Consider the following 19,794-nt stretch of genomic DNA (forward strand, 5'->3'; position numbering starts at 1 on the left):
AGGAATTCCTGAAAAAAAAAATCCAAAAGCATTCCTGTAGAAATTCCTGTAGAAACTCCTGAAGTCTCAAATTTCAGGAAGTGCTCTTGAAGCAATTCCCAGAGATACTGCTGAAGTAGTTTTCGGATGAAGTTTTTTAGACATCTCAGGAGAAACTCTTGGGAAATTTCTCGAGCGATCTCCTGGATAAATTCCCAGAAGAACTACTTAAGAAATACCAGGACAAATCGTAAAGAAATCTCTTAACTTTTTTTTGAGGAACTTGAAGTTATTTCCTAGTAAACTTCTGATGGAATTCCTTGAAGGAAAATTCCCGGAAAAACTCCTGAAGGAATTTCGGAGAGAACTCATGAAGCAATTCTCCGAGGAGCTCCTAGGATTCCCAGAAAAAACTCTTGAGAAAATTCTGGAGGAACTTCCGAAGAAAGTCTGGGAAAACTTTTAAAGGAATTTCCAGAGGAACTCTTGAACTAGCTTGAATTCCTGGAAGAAATTTCGGAGGAACTCTTGAAAAACATACCAAAAACAACTTTTGAGGATATTTCTGAGGAAGGAAGCAATTACGGAGGAACTCCTGAAGTTATTTCCAGAAGAACTTTTGCTATAAATTCTGTATTGCTGAAGGAACTCCTGCATTGAATATAAAAACCCATAGTAATCCACCTAGTGGTGATAGTGCCTTTCTCGTCGAATATGTACTCAAGAGCCGTAAGCCGAAGTGTTCCTGAATCTTGAGAATACTCTTGAATAAATAATAAATGTATTTGATGAATAAATATTTAAACAATTAAACAAAACCGCCTAACTCATCGGATTTAGTAAGAAATTTTTTGGAGGACTCTAATTTCACCTTAAAATTTAAAAATTTATTAGTTTAATTATTTGTGCTCTTCCTCAAAATGTTGAATTCCGGCCACAACTTCCAAGGGGGGGCCCCTCGTGACTTGAGAGAAAATCGAATTTTGTGTCAGTCTTTGAATAAGCAAGAATTTTATCAAAGCCATAATCGAATTTGGAAACTTATGGATGGCTCATATTCCGACGTTATGTTAAACGTATAGACAGAGCTGAAACATATCAATCCTCTCAGTTGACTGCTTGACCACCTTCACTAGCACTGGATGCCGATCATTATCAAGACATTTCGGCAAATTTTTTTCTGCACACTTTATATGTGCTTTATTTTATTATCATTGGTTATAAGATTCATGTAAAATTTGACAAAGTGCTAGTACGCGAAATTTCCCATAACAAAACCCATTCAAATTTCAACCGTGTTACAGAGCGCGAGGGCTCAACCAGTTGCATCAAAATTGTTCACAGTAATTTCAAACGCAAAAGGTGCTATAAAATCAAAATTTTCCCATGCAACGTTGATCCATCCTACTGTATAATTACGCCTCAGGAATCTAAAACGGTGTGATTTGACAAGATCGCTTGAATTTTTATCAAGATTTTGTTCTTTTACGCAAATTTATCGGTTGTATTGATTTTATTCACCTTCATAATTCCAACGATGCATCCAATCCTGATTCTGCAACACTGCTTGTAATCTTAGGTGTGATCAGAGACTTTTTTCTTGCTTCCCTTTTTATCTGGTTACCGAACATTTTTGATGATATGATGTTTCGCATGCATGGATTTGGTTCACTTTTTTAACTGGTCACTTCCGGCGGGACACCTGAAACCGGTTCCGGAACACAACCGGTTCTGATACGGTATAAAACTATTTTCCTGCTTACTGTTAATCTGGTTATCGAAAAAGCCGCTACATGATGTGTCGCATGCCTGGGTTTGGTTAACTTTTTCAATTGGTCACTTCCGGCGGGACCTGGAATCGGTTCCGGAACACAACCGGTTGAGATATGGTTTGAAACTGTTTTCCAACTTACCGTTCATCTTGTAATCGATACAGCCGCTATTTGGTGTGTTGTATGCATAGGTTTGGTTCAGTTTTTAATTGGCCACTTCCGACGGGACACCCAGAACCGGTTCAGGAATACATACAACCGGTTCAGATACGGTGCGAAACTATTTTCTTGCTTACCGTTCATCTGGCTATGGAAAAAGCCGCTATATGAAGTGTCGCATGCCTGGGTTTGGTTCACTTTTTAATTGGCCACTTTCGGCGGAACCGGGAACCGATTCCGGAACACAACCGGTTCAGATATGGTCTGAAACTGTTTTCATGCTCACCGTTCATTTGGTTATCGAAAAAGCCGCTATATGATGTGTCGCATGCCTGGGTTTGGTTCACTTTTTTAATTGGCCACTTCCGGCGGGACATTTGGAGCCGGTTCCGGAACAATACCGATTCAGATATTGTCTGAAACTATTTTCCTGCTTACCGTTCATCTTTTTATCGAAAATGCCGCTCTTTGATGTGTCGCATGCATGGGTTATGTTTACTTTTATATTTGGCCACTTCCGGCGGGACACCCGGAACCGGTTCCGGAACACTACCGTTTCAGATGTAGTCTGAGACTATTTTCCTACTTATAATTCATCAGATAATAGAAAACGTGCATTTTCAAATCTGGCCCCTTCCTGGGGTACCGGTCCGGAACACCTAAATGGCCATAACTCCGGAACGGCTGGACCGATCTGAACCATTTTCAATAGGAAACAATGGGACAATACACCCCGTCGAATGAACCATCGATCGTTGAAATCGGTTCATATTTACTATCTAAAAATGAGGTGACCTTTTTGTACACATACACACACATACATACATACACACACACACACACACACACACACACACACACACACACACACACACACACACACACACACACACACACACACACACACACACACATACATACACACAGACATCATCTCAACTCGTCGAGCTGAGTCGATTGGTATATAACACTTGACCCCTCCGGAGGCTCTATCAAATTTTCGTTTTTGGAGTGAACATATAGCCTTTCGGTACACTTTGGTGTACGAGAAAGGCAAAAAGGTTGGAAATCGTGGAGACACTTTTAAAACTGTATCCAGAAGAATTTTCAGAGGAACTCTAGAAAGATTTTCCTAAGGAACTCCTGGGGAAACTACTCAAAGAATTCCCGGAGGGACTATTGACAAAACGTCCAATGAAAATGCTGAAGGAATTTTAAAACTTTAAGCGAAAGTCCTTAACAAAATTTCTGGAGAAACTCTTGAAGAAATTCCCAGAGAATTATTGGTTTAACTCCTAAAGAAATTCAGGAACGAAGTCCTGGGGTAGTTCCCGAATGAATTCTAGGAGAATCTGTTTAAAGATGTCCCTGAGGGACTTCTGAGTTACTTTCCGGTGAAACCCCCGAAAGATATTCTGGAAAGAACTTCTGAAGGAATTCCCAGACAAAGTCCAGAAGAAAATCCTGGAAGAATTCTTGGTCGTGTTCCGAAACAACTTTCGAAGGAATTCTTGGAGAAGATTTGAGAGAAACTCTCGAAGGTATGCCTGGATAAATTCATGAATAAATTCTTACAGAACTTCTTAAGGAATATCTGGAGAAACATCTGAAGAAATACAGGGGATGGCCAAAATGTTTGGGATAGGCAACTTTTTTTCTCTCACAAAAAAGTTCAACATGCTATAACTTTTTATATAGCGCATCAAAAAATCTCAAATTTTGATTGTTTGTCAACCTATCATATGTGCATCATTGGTACAAATTTGGGCTCGATTGATAAATCTTTCGCAAAGATAGAACCGTTCGGGTAAAACACTATTTTTCAGACAACTCATTTTTGAGCTGTCATATCTCGGAAACCAGTGAACCGAATTGAATGAGATTTTGCACGTACACTAACAATATGTAAATGCTTCACAAACTATTGAAACATATGTACTTTTTAAACATTGAAAAAAGTTATCATGGATTGACACTTTTTGGATTTTTCTCGAAAAAATGTAATTTTTTCACATCAATGTCAATAAATTTTAGTGTTGATATCCAAAGATTTTCCACTTCTGTTCTCAAATTATCTCTAATCAGATATATTAGAGCCAATTTAGATTGAAGGAAGAACACATTTAATAATTTTTGTGTGGTATTGTAAATTTGACTTATTTTCCTCTATATGGGTAAAAATTTCAACCCGGTATAACTTAATTCGCCGTGAGAAAATATAACATTTTATAACGTCGTATTAAGTATCAATATATTGTTGATAAACGTTAAAAAATTCATTCAATTCGGTTCACTGGTTTCCGAGATATGACAGTTCAAAAATGAGTTGTCTAAAAAATAGCGTTTTACCCGAACGGTTCTAACTTCGCGAAATATTAATCAATCGAACCCAAATTTGTACCAATGATGCACATATAATAGGTTGACAAACAGTCAAAATTTGAGATTTTTTTATGCACTCTATGAAAAGATACAGCATGTTGATTTTTTTTGTGGGAGAAAAAAAGTTAGGGGCCGTTCATAAACCACGTAGACTTTTTGGGGGGAGGGGGGGGTCTGGCCAAAGTCTACGCTCCATACAAATTTCAAATTTTTTGTATGGACAAAAGTCTACGAGGGGGGAGGGGGGGGTCTGAGATTGCCAAATTTTGGTCTACGTGGTTTATGAACAGCCCCTTACCTATCCCAAACATTTTGGCCATCCCCTGTACATGGATGATCTCGGATGAGCTCCTGAACTCAGGAAGTACGAATGACTATTTCGAAGTTCATGTATTTTTCTAAAAAATTCTTGCAGAAAAGTTGTTGCATAAAAGAAAAGGAAAAAGAAACGGATCCTGGGGAACTATATTAGAAATTTACAAACAATTTCTTGTGGCAAAATACGTTTCAAAGTGTCATAACATTCGATAAAAATCTTCTAATTCTTACTACCCATCCATGCTCCTATCTCCAAACAAATCCCATTCGACTGACATTGACGGTTCCAACACAAAAGACATAATCCGAGGGTCAAGCATAAACATGGCACGCAGAGGCAACACAAACGACTTGCATCTTGCATCCATGCTTGATGAGAGCAACACGCGCGACGACAATCATGCCCCTCTGTACCAAATCCAGAAAAAAAAATGAACAGCTTCGGTGAGCATCTTGATTTTTCCTACTGATTGCATCATTTAGCACGCGATAAAACAACATAGTGTCTTTTTTTTCGCTCCAGACTGCGCCAGATCCAGACCAGACCTACGGTGCTGCTGCAGCGAATGGGCTGGCAATTTTACTCCACATCCAGCTCGGTGGTCGTCGCGGCGCTTCGTCAAACCTGCTTCAAAATCCCGGTCCGGTCCAGTACAGAGCGACGGTCGGAGAACAGATGCGGGTGAAAATTCCATGCTGGAAGACTGGGAGCTGTTCGCTGTTATCTTTCTACATCGGTTTTACTCTGTTTCTGTTGATTAAATTGCGGCATCAATGGCAAACGACAACCTCGTTGTCGTCGCGTTTCGTGGATGCAGACAACCCGACTGGGAAGTTATGCTAAGCTCGTGTTAGTGACATTGATTAGTAACACCTGGGATGGGTCAAACTTTGTCAACAAATTTAAATTCACCACAAAAAAGAATAATCAATCAAACAAAATTCAGAAACAAAACAGTAGCATGAAACGAGCTCACCAATTCATGTGGATTCATTTATTGCTCCATCGCTGGCTAGAACAGAACCAATTTCTGTCGTCGCCTACTATCTGCAACGAAGCATACTAGCCGAAAAAACATAGCGTCTCTTACACCCTTCCGTGAAAAACGATGCACAGGCGAGGAAAAACTATGTTCCAGCCCGGATAAGTCTTCCCAATCGGGAAGCAATATGCTAGAGCCATCCAAAAGCATAGAAACACAGGCGAAAACGTCGACTCGACCCGAAGCTCGCAAGTTACTGGAATTGAGGCAAAATGATTCATTCATTCATGGCGTTTATTAGCGTAAATTAAATATTTATGAATTGCCAGCATTATAACGTGACGAGAAGTTGTACCGAGCCCGGTGCCCGAGACGACGAAAGGCCAGTCCAGTAGTATGAGGTTGATGATGGTAGTACTAGCTGGTCGCCCTCGGACAGACAGATTCAACCAAGTTCCTCATTGGTAATGCATCTCGTTTGACGACGAAGATGACGACGATGTGGACGACGTCTGGCACACGCATTTCTGCCAATCGCCTGCTAGTTGTGTTGTAGGTTCAGGTTCTCGGCACTCTTGTAAAGTGGCACAAATTAATGCAGACGACAGTGATGGATCTGTTTGTGCCGCCTTTTTATTAAGGAGTGACAATGTTTGCCCGCGTTACAACAAGGAGTGTTGCTGCAGACAGCGGGTTTTTTTCTTCTCCATCGTTGTTCGTTTGGCTGGTGTAATTGCTGCAAGCTGTTGACATTAGATTGAGATAAATGTTTCAATTTTCCGAAGTTGAATGCAGTTTGATTAGATTGCAGTCTGAAGAGGGGCTGACCAGATTTGTCCCAATTAAGTACGGGGCACATGGTCAATGTTCTACATAGCACGAGCCATGTCAGTTACTAAATAATACGAACCGAGACTGATGGCAATGACCCCAGCGAATAAAAAGGATTTGCGATAGGGAGCTCGGTATGTGGAGATGTCGATCTCCAGTTTTATCGTGAGCACCCGAGTACTCGCCGACCTACTGAAGGTAACGGTAGCGCTGCTGAAGGTGTTTTATACAGGAGTCATGGTGCGAGCGTTCAGAGGTCATCATATACCTACCATCAGCTAGAACTACCCAACAAACATTTTAGCTGTATAAGAGTTGAACAAACAACTGTAAAGCAAACTTCAGCTTAAGAAACTGTTATTCAGCTATGTCTGTTTCTTGGGTACTGAAGTACATGCAAGCAGAAAACATCTTTCAACTTTATGCTCACACATCAACAGCTTGACGAATAAAATAGACAGGCTAAGAATCAAGGGCCGATTCTTCAACAGCATCATAATCAACGTGGACAGCCCACATTCATGAAGCGCTGATGATGACAATGACGCATTCTACGCACAGCTCGAACGCCAGTACGACCGCTACCCAAGACACGACGTCAAGACCTACAATGCTTCAAGTAGGACAGGAGAAGCAATTCAGAACGACAATTGGAAAAGTCAGCACGAACCCACTGACAAGCGAAAACGGCCTACGACTCATCGGTTTCGCCGCCTCCAAGAATATGGCCATAAGTAGTACCTTTTTCCAAAACAATCCTCCTTTACTGTTACACCTAAAGATCACCATAGCAGACGGAATCGCAAATCGACCACGTTCTGATTGACGGACGGTACTTCTCCGACATTATGGACGTCAGGACTTAGCTTGGCGCCAACATCGACTCTAATTCTGGGGAAACTGCGCCCAAAACTCTCCGTGATCAACAACGTAAGATACCGGCGACCGCCACGGTACAACCTAGAGCGACTGAAAATAACAAATGTCACTTCAGCATTAGTGCAGAATCTCGAGGCAGTGTTACCAGACGAGGAAGTGGCCCATCTAGCGGACTGCTAGAGTACAGTTAAGGCAGTCATCAACGACACAACCGAAAGCACCATCGGGTGGAACGATTGATTTGACGAGGAGTGCTGAGCGATTTTGGACTAGAATATTGCAACACTGGCGGTTGATGCAGCATGATATCCGGCAGAATGTGGAACGATACAAACAGACCGGCGTATTTAAAGCGTAGCGTAATCTCAAGTTATACAAAAAATCTACCAGAAACTAGAGGTGGTTAGAAGGTTTCGTGATAGGTACATATAGCTCAAAAGGCATTGAAAGGGTTTATGAAGGGTGGTCCTATGCGATTGGTCGCTGGGATCTGCTAAATTTGTGGTTTTATTGGATCCCCACCCAATGTTGGTTGGCAATTCTGTTGCGAATTGTAGTAAATATTTGCAGTGATGTTATTGAGAAGCTTGAATAAATTTTGAAGCCAGTTTTCCCAAAATCGGGATTTCTTTAAGAATTTCTCATGGGGGTTTTCCAGAAACTCCTCACGGGAATCATCTAGGAACTTCTTCTAGGATTTCTTCTGGGATTCCTGCTTGGTTCATTCTAAAATTCTTTAAAATATTTTAAATGGAAATGTTCCAAGAGTTTTATTTCTCCAGGATTTTTTTTATGGAATTCCTTATGGCATTATTCCTGGAGTTCCTTACATTATTTCTGCAAAGCTTCCTTGAAGTATTCGTCTAACATATTTTTAAGTAAATCCTCCAGTTATTTTATAAGGAATTTCTCATAGTGTTCCTTCTGGGTTTCCTCAAATAGATCCTGGGATAAAATTTCCACAGGAATTTTTCTGGGAATCCCAGAAAAAAGGAATCACATAAGGAATCCCTGAGGAAACTTCCAGAGGAATTTCAGTAGAAACTCCTGGAGGAATCTTGAAGGGAAATCATAGAGCAATCCCAAAAGGAGCTCCTGGAGCTATTCCAGATGGATTTTTTGGAGAAACCCTGAATGAACTCCTGGAAGAATCTCAGAAGGAGCTATCTGTAGACGTAGAGCTCTTTCGGTGGTAACTCCTCTACGTGGTAAGACGTGTTTAGTGTTCCATCGGCTGGGTGATTTCTTTCCCGCATTACTGTGCGGAAATGCACAATGTACACAGTAGCTTTGTATACTAATCTATGGGTAGGTTAATACAATTAAAAAAAAAGCTTTAATTTCTATTGAACTTGTCCCTTCTTATGGAAAGAAATCTTCTTCTTGGATTATTTCACTTTATTTTCATATGTCTGTTTCGTCAGTCCTCCAAAGCAAGTAAACCGTCAGACCCTGAGAAGATGAGGTCAGAGCTAGTCGATTTTTACAAAATAGAGGAACAGGAGTTCAGTAATACCAAACCATTTGAAGGTAAGGTAAGGTCATCAAGACGGATGAAGCTAAGAACACGTAAGTGTTAAGGCAATGAGGAGCGATGCCAGCTCGTGGATTTTATAGGGTGTCCCAGAAAGTATGGGCACAACTTTGTATAGCGCAAACACAATCATTTTCATAACAAACAAAAATTTTTATATTTTTGTTTTTTTTATTTAAAGTATTTTAATTGATGCCTGTAAAGGAATTATGGAATAAAAATAGTTTTTGTGTGCAAAATTTTTAAAATGAAAAAACACCTTTTAAAACTTCTGCACAAACTACTTATTTACGGTTTTGCCAAATATCCAAATTCGAAACATTTTTTCCGAATTTTTTTTCACATGATATATTCGAAAACATGTTTCCTCAGATGGTTGATTGATTTCTTTTGTAAAAAATTGTTTTGCCTGTGCGTACGAGTATTTCAGAATTTTGAGAAAACTGAAAAATCCGCCTTTTCTGTTTCTGGATAAGACATGTCTACAGACATTCGAGTTTTGAAACATGTTTTCACGGGAATAAAAATAATTCAACCTACACTTTATAAAGCTGGAGCATGTATTTTACTTATAGGGAAATAAAAATGTCATTTTTTGCAAGTCGTGATATATATTCAGAAGCTTGTTTTCAACTATTAGAAAAACGGGTTTTCAAAAATATCGATTTTTGTGTTTCAATTCATTTTTTAGATTCAAAAGTATATGTTTTCAATTCAAACTAAGGGTTGTATAATAGATATGCAAGTAGAAATACACGGATACATTTTTTGAAATTTTTATCAAGCTTAATTTCAAGCGTAGAAAATAATTTGTTAAGCAATGTTATTGAAAAATAAAGCTATTGTGCAGAAGCTTTGAAAGGTATTTTAGGGAATGTTCTACCGCATTCAAAGGAAGCGTTAAATGCAAATTTGAATAATTGGCATTTGATTTTAATATATTAAGGCAGGATATGTGCTAAAATATAGTTTGTTTATGCATCCATTCCCAAATGGCAGAGTTGCAAAGTTGAGCCCATACTTTCTGGGACACCCTATAGCAGGGGTTCTCAAACTTTTTCAGCTTGCGACCCACTTCTGATTGTTATAGAATTTGGCGACCCACCAGCACGTATTTTCATAACATGAGTCATTTTAGAAGATTTAGACTTACTTTCTGAACAAATACCATTTTATTGTTTCATAGATTTTAATAGTTACACTGTGATGCATAATTGATCGGACAAACGCCAATTTTCATACAAAATGGCCATGCTTGAGATGCTGTAACTCTGGTTTACGTTGATGGATTGAGCTCAATATGCTGAATTTTGCATATAAAAAGTACACAATGTTTTCGTTTACAGGTTTGGGCGTGGCAAGGCGTTCAAAATGTGCAAAAGTGAGCGGCACCCATTTGATTTACGCGCGTGCCGTATAGCTACGTGTAAAAATTGAGCTCAATCCATCAACGCAAACCAAAGTTACAGCATCTTAAACTTAGCGGTTTTGTATGAAAATCGGCGTTTATTCGATTAATTATGCACCACAGTTATGTACACTGAAAAGAAGAAAACTAGAATTGTTCTGGCCTTATTTAAATGTTTTGATTTCTGTAAAAGTTTACAAAAAAAGTGTAAGTTTTAGCAGAATTTAACCGAACTTTAGCGAAGCTCGTAAAATAAAACAGATTTTTCGGTGGACTTTACCAAATTTTTGGTGGTTTCTTATCGAAAAGTTTTCAATTTTTCTGATATTCTTAGGGTGTAAAACGTCTGCTTAACTTAGCGTGTAAATCCAAAAGAATATGCCGGTAATAACTTGATCTTATTTTTATCAGAATCTTTAAATTTTTGATCAAAGACACATACTTTCAGAATCGATTTCAGAACGCAAACGGAAGTATTTCAATACTAAATAAACTCCAGACAAAGCTATTATTACAAAAAATGGAATAGAATTTACCTTTTACCTGCCGATTGTCTAAGAGAGTATTTTTAAGATGGAAAGTGGTTACCAATTGACATAAGTTTCATAAGACATGTATTACAATATCGCCAAAGCCTTCGCGACCCACCAAAAACCAGCTCGCGACCCACCAGTGGGTCGCGACCGACCCATAGTTTGAGAAACGCTGCGCCTATAGAGTCAACGTACTCGGACAGGCGGTGTGAAAGTGAGTGCTCTCTCTGCTGTAGCGGCTCTAAATATCAATAAGCCAGACGTGCTCACGAACGCTGAAGAGATTGTCACGATATTGCGGTAACAGTGTGAGGTGCATCCGCTAGGAACGAACATAGGTGGCCTTGGTTCAGCTACCCATGGTGGAAGCTGATAAGTCCGTTAGAGCTAGGATAGGATGCGTCACGTAGTCAGCCGATTTGAGACCATTTTGCTGTCAAACGGAGACCAGTTGCTGATTGGTTGAAATTGATACCCGTTTGCTGCGATCAGATCGCTTTGTTATTGGTTTGGCCGTGTTGCTAGTTTGTGGGTTTAGCATGTGATACCAATATTCAAAATCATTGTATTTTTCTATTCAAGTTTTATCGACTTAAAATGTCAGAATCCAAATGTAAATCAACCTAAAGTGGCTCCTGTGTCTGAACATTGATAAATACCATTGATTTGGTGCACAATCAATTGTATTTTTGATTTATTTCACTATAAACGAAAGAACCTTTCGTTTGAAATCAACAAACTCACCAGATAATTCCAATACTCGCCCTCAAATTTATCAGGTTGATTCAGATATCAAAAACCGCGGATCGCTCTTACGGCATACACGTGGTTGAATCACGATCAGTTCACCATCATCACCGTCCTTAGCACCAAAGATCACCACGGTCTTTTAGCAGTTTTACGTAGCTCAACCGTAGATATCCAACACCAATCGACTTGAACCACAAATTTGGGAAACGGCTGGTAACACCAAATTTTCAGCAATCTCGAATACATTCAATACATGTGTTTTCACGATTGAATGGAGGAATTCCACGGAGTCATGTCAGTCGATCCTGAGCGACCATTTCAAAAATATCTGAAACTTTGCACAGTTTTTCAATTTCATCTAAATCGCCATTTTTCGATATCAAACGTTCATTTTCAATCACGACTAACTTTTCAAAAGGGTGCATGCGAAAATAGTTCAAAAATATTCTAAAAGCTGTACAGCAAAAACGGATTGTTCGATTGTTATAAATTTTTCAGCAAAGTTAGATAACTAAATGATGATTCCTTAGAAAATATACACTGTAAAAAATTTCTTTTTTTACTTTAAAAAAATATGATCTTTGTCACAAAAACTCAAATATCTCAAAACCCTATCTTTTTACCAACGTCAATTTTTTAGGGAAAATGACCCATTATATCAGCTATCTACCATAAAATTTTGGTGATGGTAAACTGATAAACAAAAAAGTTATGACATTTCAAACATTTCACAATTTTTACATTTAGTAACAAAAAAAATTTTTTTTTCTGTGTAAATTATTTCGAGAGTTATATTTTGATGCTGATTTTATTCCCTGGCCAAGTTCGCAGGGGTTGACGGTATTAAAGTGAAGGAGTTTCATTTTGGTTATTGTAATGTAGTGTTCTTTAGTGAAACATATCACCTTTTTTTAACACTTCAATGCGCCTCCAACGGTTCATCACGAACCGGCTGCTGCAGATGGAGTATGGCTGATCATATGCATCAGACATGCTCGATAAACACGGAGGAACCGCCGGGGCTCAGTAGAGTCTATTCCCAAGCAATAGTTCCAAGTCGGTTGGATATAAGAAGGTTTTGAAGATCGTTACAAATCCTAATAAAAGTATTATAGGATTTGTGACAGGTTTTGGAACCTTTTACAGCCAACTGACTTCAAAATGTTGTTTGGGCTCTATTTCCCACGTTTCTCGGTTGATTTGGATTAGTAATTAATTAATGTCAGAGTCGCTTTTTTCGAATTTTTACAATGTTAGTTGGTCATATTTTCTTTAAATAAAGCAATTAAAATCGACCGAAGAATTAATAGTGGGAAGGAGATTTGCAGCACTTAATTGTGCTGATGGATTCGAAGCTAACATGCGAACACTTAAACGCATTGTTGACGTCAATGCGTTCGACGTGACATTTTGGACAAAAACTGACTGCTTTTTATTTACTGAACAACGTTACTTGTGTATGACTAGGTTGACATTTCTAGGCTACGCTTGAGAAAATGACATGGTTTATATAGGACAATTGAACGAATTTTAATAGTTTTCATAGTATTTGTAGGGGGATGAATACATAATAGTTGACATGCAATCTTTATTATTTTGAAATTTTATTGCAATTAACTGACCAACTTGGCGTATTTTTGTTCAACTCTTAGATGGTATTATGACACCAACAGAAAAATATCAGAAGTTCAGTTACATGTTTCTGTGGGTTTTGAACTGATCACAATTTAAGGACACAAGAGAGGAACACAGAGAAGTAGAAAACGATTAGCGAAATCAAGAAAATAATTTGACACAGGATCGACTATATTTTAACATACAGGGCTCGATTGATTCGATGGAAAAAACAAACATACGACAGCTGACTTCACGAGAAAAAAAAACATATTGAACCATACCTCAAAATCAAACAAGAAGACAAACACAAACCGTGTGACCATAACACTACATAGGCAAATCCTGACTGACTGACCAATTGAAAACTTTTCAACCTTCTACCGTAACTTTCTGAGTCAGTAGGCAACAGTGTCTTAATGGATATCATTTTCCGCGTACGGCTGGCAAACTGCTTCTGAAAGATTACGTACTCTTTTCTATCTTCGGGTCTAGTGTAGAGGTTTTAACTCTATTCAGAGTGCAGCTAGAAACCTAGCAAAAAAAAAATATATTTTGATGCTGATTTTATTGTAAAGGCTACCACCTGAACTAAACAAGTTGTTTTCATGATATTTTTGTTTGATTATTCATAATTACTATAGTTTATATTTGAAACTTAGGGGTCATCCATTAAGTACGTCACGGTCCTAGGGGGGAAGGGGGTTTGTGAAAGTGTGACAAGCAATGTATTAAGTATAGGAAAAACCCGTACGAAAGGGAGAGGGGGGGTTGAAAATTCTCAATTTTAGCGTGACGTACTTAATGGATGCTCCCTTAGACGCAATCCAGTGTTATGATCAAAAATATTGAGAGTGTCATACTTTTTGTTGTACGTGACTGGTGAAAAAATCCCTTGATAGTGTTGAAAAGCTGTTGATCATAAGAAAAATGGAATTAAACTTATTTTTAAGACGAAAGCTGCATAATAAAAGTTTAATATATACGCGTATACGTCTAGTTGATCTGCAAAAAAAAAAATTACCTCTTAGAGAACAGACTTTATGATCGGAAGAATGCGAGTAACTTCAACAACAACAAATACATGAGAGGTACATACCACAGACAAACAGACGAAACGCCTAGAACAATTTTCGTGAAAATCCATCGCCCAGTTCACACTACCATCACCTGGTGGAAATGTTTCACGAAACACTGCGTTGTGCAATATCGTCATCAGAAGGCGCTAGTGTGAAACGTCAAACGCAAAGAAAAACGATGGGCACTCTTCTGGTTATGGAAGCCACAACCAAGATTCAAAATGATCGTTAAAGGCGTGGTCAATGAAAATTTCGTCAGTGTTACGTTTGTTTGTGTGTATACATACCATACCAATGCTCACGAAAAAGCAAAAAAATACTACCGCTATGGATATTAAAAATTTTATATTAATTTTTTTCTTCAGGCAAGCAAACAACACCAAACTAGTCAGTTAAAACTAATAAGTGATTGTGTTTATTATAATCTAACGAACAACATGATCAGTCGCTTTCTCAAAGGTCTTCAACTCAACGCTCTCTTGTAGACCGTTTGATGAAAAAAAATGTTCAAAAGAGTTACGAAATCTCACCGTAAGCACCATAGATAAACTAAAAGAGACTGGTTATGCCCAAATTGAATACAAATTTACGCATTTGCACGTCCTGCCGTCTAGACTTTGACAAACGAGCCATCTGTATATCATCGGTAAAGCAGGGCGTAGGAAGTTTGAAAATTTCGAAAACGACAACTGAGAAATTGCCAGAAGTGCTAAGTGCAGAGAGTCATGCCACCGTACCATGAGCGACATCTATTTAAACAATTTAATCACACCCCTTTTCAAAAATGCTTTGAAATATACTTCAACATCCATACCCATTTCAATATTTTTAACGTTGCAAAACACGCTTTCAACATTCATCTTGAAGAAGAGGGAAAACACTTGTCCTCAAATGTAACAGCAAATTAATGAATAAACGACCAATGCGCGGAGGGCGTGATAAAACCGGAACATTACTGTACATATAATATACATAATACATAATAAAAACAGCTTGTTTTACTCACGCAATGCCATTAACAATAAAATCAGCATCAAACTGCGATTTCCGGCCGAAATAATTTACACTAAAAAAAAGTTATTACTAAATGTGAAAATTGTGAAATGTTTGAATTGTCATAACTTTTTTGTTTATTAGTTTATCATCACCAAATTTTTATGGTAGATTGCTAATACAATGGGCCGTTTTCCCTAAAAAATTACGTTGGTAAAAAGATAGGGTTTTGAGATATTTGAGTTTTTGTGACAAAAATGATAATTTTTAATGTTAAAAAAAGATTTTTTTTTCACAGTGTATATTTTCTTAGGAATCACCATTTAGTTATCTAACTTTGCTGAACGATAAAATCAGCATCAAACTGCGATTTCGGACCGAAATAATTTACACAGAAAAAAATATTTACCAAATGTGAAAATTGTGAAATGTTTGAAATGTTATAACTTTTTTGTTTATTAGTTTACCATCACCAAATTTGTATGGTAGATTGCTAATACAATGGACCGTCTTCCCTAAAAAAATTACGTTGGTAAAAAGATAGGGTTTTGAGATATTTGAGTTTTTGTGACAAAAATGATATTTTTTAAAGTTAAAAAAGATGTTTTTTTACAGTGTATATTTTCTTAGGAATCACCATTTAGTTATCTGACTTTGCTGAAAAATTCATAGCAATCGAACGAACCATTTTGGTTGTGCAGATTTTTGAATATTTTTGAATCATTTTCGCATAAACCCTTTTAAAAAGTTAGTCGTGATTCAAAATAAAAATTTGATATCGAAAAATGGCGATTTAGATGGAGCTGAAAAACTGTGCAAAGTTTCACTTCAATAGAAAATTATGAATTAAAAAATTTCCTTAATTTTGATGCTGTCGCTTGGAATCGCTCAATGGTCTCCTTCGAATTTCAAAATTTCCCTCTCGGAGGGAACCAACGGACTTCCACAACGCCAATAGGGGGAAACGAAACTTGATCGATGACCCACGTCCAAACCAAAAATCCGGTAAACGGCTTGTATACTACATATTCGAAACCTTGTGACAATGATCCAATTCGTCTTCGAAATTTTTCAGATGTATTTTAGCAAACACTTGACAGCGTGGAAAAAATACTTGTTACTCGGCCAAGGCCTACTTCGTCTTTTTAATGATTTACGGTGCGAAATATGCATCCAAATTTCAATCAAGTTTGAAAGTTTTGGAATAAAGAAAAGTGGAAGCACTGGATTTCCATCGTCGACGAAATTGAATGAAACAAATAATAAGGCAGGCGAATTTCTGTTGTCCCATCCTATCGTAGCGTTAGAGTAGGGAAGCTCAAGTTAGACTGGTCGGTATGCTCGCTGGGCATACACTTAAAGTGTCCTGAACTGGTACACAAGTCGTGGGACTTCAAAGGCCCTGACAGGAACAAATTCTATAGGCGATCTGAAGGTGAATGCCATATGGCGCCTAGTTGCACAAACCCTCCAAAGTGCTTAATTTGTACCGGGAAATCCGTGTACAGCAATCAACCTAGAGGCCCAAGGTGCCAGCCAACCTTCAAGCATGTCTAAGCTGACAATTCATAGTGCAGTTGAACCTGAACCTCTGTAACACGGCCCAGAAAATGCTGTGTCAGGTACTCGATGAGTGTGTCGTCATAGTGAATTCATACCGTGTACCACCCATTGGTAAAGATCGCGGGTCGCGGATGAGTCACGGGTAAAAATTCCGTCCAGGAGCTTGGGTCTGTATTTTACGAGTGTTCCGTGGTCGCCAAATTTAACGAAGTCTTCTCCTGTGGCTGCTATGCATATCCGCGATGGTCGATTGAGCATTTTACGCAGTTGCTAGGGTGTATAACGGGTGAACCAACAGATCGAAGGCCGGTGCTGACTTCAATGCCTGGATCGAGGAATGAGTAAAGCCGTTTTACTAACCAGTGGAGTCAGATTCTGCTAGAGGCACTGGCAGTACTCGATGTCGATCTGGCCAATGTCGGTACTTAAAGTACTTTTAACCGGAACGAAGCGGACTCGACGTAATTTTTTTGTAACCCTGGCCAAAAGCAGTCCCTGGCCTAACAAGTATTTCGAACTGCAGAGTAGACTATGGCTAGGCTATACTAACAGCGAGCACCTGGCGGATCACTACAAAATCAACTTCAACAACAGCAGGCATCGGGTACAAGAAGAGGCGCTAGGCCAAGGCCAAGAATTCGATGGTGGAAAATATCACACTTCGCCGTAGAGGTATTTAGAGCAGCGCTTCGTCTTGCCGTGAGCGAAACCTACTGTTTAGACGGTGCTCTCGCGTGTGTGCGATGCGACCATGCCTAGGCCAGTCCACCCTAGAAATGGGAGACCACCCGGGAAAAGGCGGATAACAAAGTGATATCACTTTGATAATAAACTGTGTTATCGGTGTTATCATTTTGTTATTTTTGTTATCATCTTTTTTAATTAATGATAACCAGATGATAACAAATTTAGTAATCGATAATTTTGGTCTATCGCGATAACATAAAAATACTAAATGATAACAAAATATGTTATCTGTTTCCAAACGCACATTTCAAAGCTTTCCCAAAACTGAGAGTCTGATGAACCTCGAATCTAAAAATAGATTCCGCTTCCCACCTACAATGCGACTGCAGTACGAAAGCGTAGCCTTTTATTACTCTCATTCTCGATGAGTCCCGTTGGTATAGGGGCTATCGGCTGCGACCGACAATCACTCGATCAGGGTTCGAGACCCGTCTGGGCGCAATAGTCGAAAACATTGGTTGTAAGTTACAAGAAACTTTTTTCAATAGGTGACGATGTCGGTAAAGTAGATTTTTACTATTTTGGTCGATAAAATAGCTCTACATGATAACTAATTGATAACAAAACCAGTTATCAGTCACATGTATTTTTTTATGTTGATATCTAAATGAAATGTTGAACAAAATATTGTATAACACAATTAGTTATCAACTTGAACTCAATGATAACTTAACTTCTTATCATTTTGGTATTCGAGAAGTAAATATGAGTTATCATTTTTGTTATGTTGGCTCTTAATTCAACCTAAATGATAACAAACTCAATTATCAAACGAATGATAACCAGGTAACAGAACTTGTTATCATTTTCTTATCCGCCTTTGCTCGGGCAGCGGCTTACTGGTGGACTCAAGCGCCTGCGCCGCGCCTGCCTACGGGCTAAACGCGGGTGCAGCGAGCACGATCTGAGGAAGAGCGAAACGAAGGACAAGTGGTGGTGTTCACCGCTGCAAAAGCCGCGCTTAAGACCGAGATAAGGGCAAGCAAAAAGGCCTGCTTCGAGGGTCTCTGTCAGAGTGCCAATACGAATCCGTGGGGTGATCCCTACAGGATCGGGATGGCCAAGACGAGAGGTGTAATGGCTCCTACAGGCTGGTTGGAGGGGATCGTCGAGGGGCTTTTTTGATCCTAGTCCTTGGCCTCCCTCTCCGATGAGGAGAGGGTCACCGATGTGGAACTTGCGGCGATAGCAAAGTCCCTTAGCGTGGGTAAGGCCCCAGATCCGGAGAGAGTTCCAAACCTGGCCTTAAAAGTATATATTGCAGAAGCTCCCGGGATGTACAGGCCTGCTATGCAGAAATGCCAGGACGAAGGAGTATTCTCAGAGGCTTGGAAGCGGCAGAGCCTGGTACTATTGCCACAGGCGTAGAAACTACCCGGAGACTAGCATATAGACCATCAGTTCGGCTTCCGGAAGGGGAGGTCAACCGTAGACGCTATCCTGTCGGTTACAAAGGCAGCCGAGATAGCGCCCCAGCGTAGGAGGAGGGAAATTCACTACTTTGCAGTAGTGACTCTGGATATAAGGAACGCGTTCAATAGCGCTAGTTGGGCGGCTATTACTGATGCGTTTTTGCGTCAGGAAATATCCGGATATCTGTACAAGATTTTCAGAAGTTACTGCCAGAATCGCAAACTAGTTTACGACACAGAGGTGGGTCGGCAGTTCTTTCACATAAGGGGCCGTATACAAATTACGTCACGCTTTTAGGGGGGAGGGGGGGTTTGGCAGCGCGTGACGAACCTTACAAAAACTATTGAGGTCCCATACAAAAAGTGTGACATAAGGGGGAGTGGGGGGCGAGGGTTGAAAAAGGTCGATTTTTGCGTGACATAATTTGTGTATCACCCCTAACCTCAGGAATTCCGCAAGGTTCCATCCTGGGTCCGGTGTTAAGGAATGTCATGTACGTCCAGGGGTGCAATGCAGAGTGCAACGTTGAGAAACGTTGCTAGGCGACGTAGCTAACCTCCCAGTAATCGTATAACATGTTGCATAAGATGATAATGTGGCTGCCATATGCGTGCATGCCTCCATTTAGGCGCATGTTAAATGTACGCATATCGCCTCCACTTTAACATCTTATACGATCACTGGTTGACTGGGCTAGAAGGTACAATTTGCACTAGCCCCTCTCCAAAGCAATACCTTCTAGGTGGTTCTAGAGAGACGTTGGGCTTGGCAGTAATGAAAACGGTGATGGAAGTGGTCACTAACCCCATCCTACATATTGTAGCTCCCACTCAGATGTTTGATAAGCAGATCATGTC

The 19,794-nt window shown here is 39.4% G+C and overlaps 1 protein-coding gene across 8 annotated transcripts in view; it reads right to left on the reverse strand.

The window, feature by feature from the left end:
- LOC109400777 (CD151 antigen) overlaps positions 1-19,794 on the reverse strand; it is a 323,911-nt gene that overhangs the window by 132,367 nt on the left and 171,750 nt on the right. The window lies entirely within an intron of this gene.

Source organism: Aedes albopictus, chromosome 3, assembly GCF_035046485.1.
Source record: "Aedes albopictus strain Foshan chromosome 3, AalbF5, whole genome shotgun sequence".
Taxonomy (NCBI): domain Eukaryota; kingdom Metazoa; phylum Arthropoda; class Insecta; order Diptera; family Culicidae; genus Aedes; species Aedes albopictus.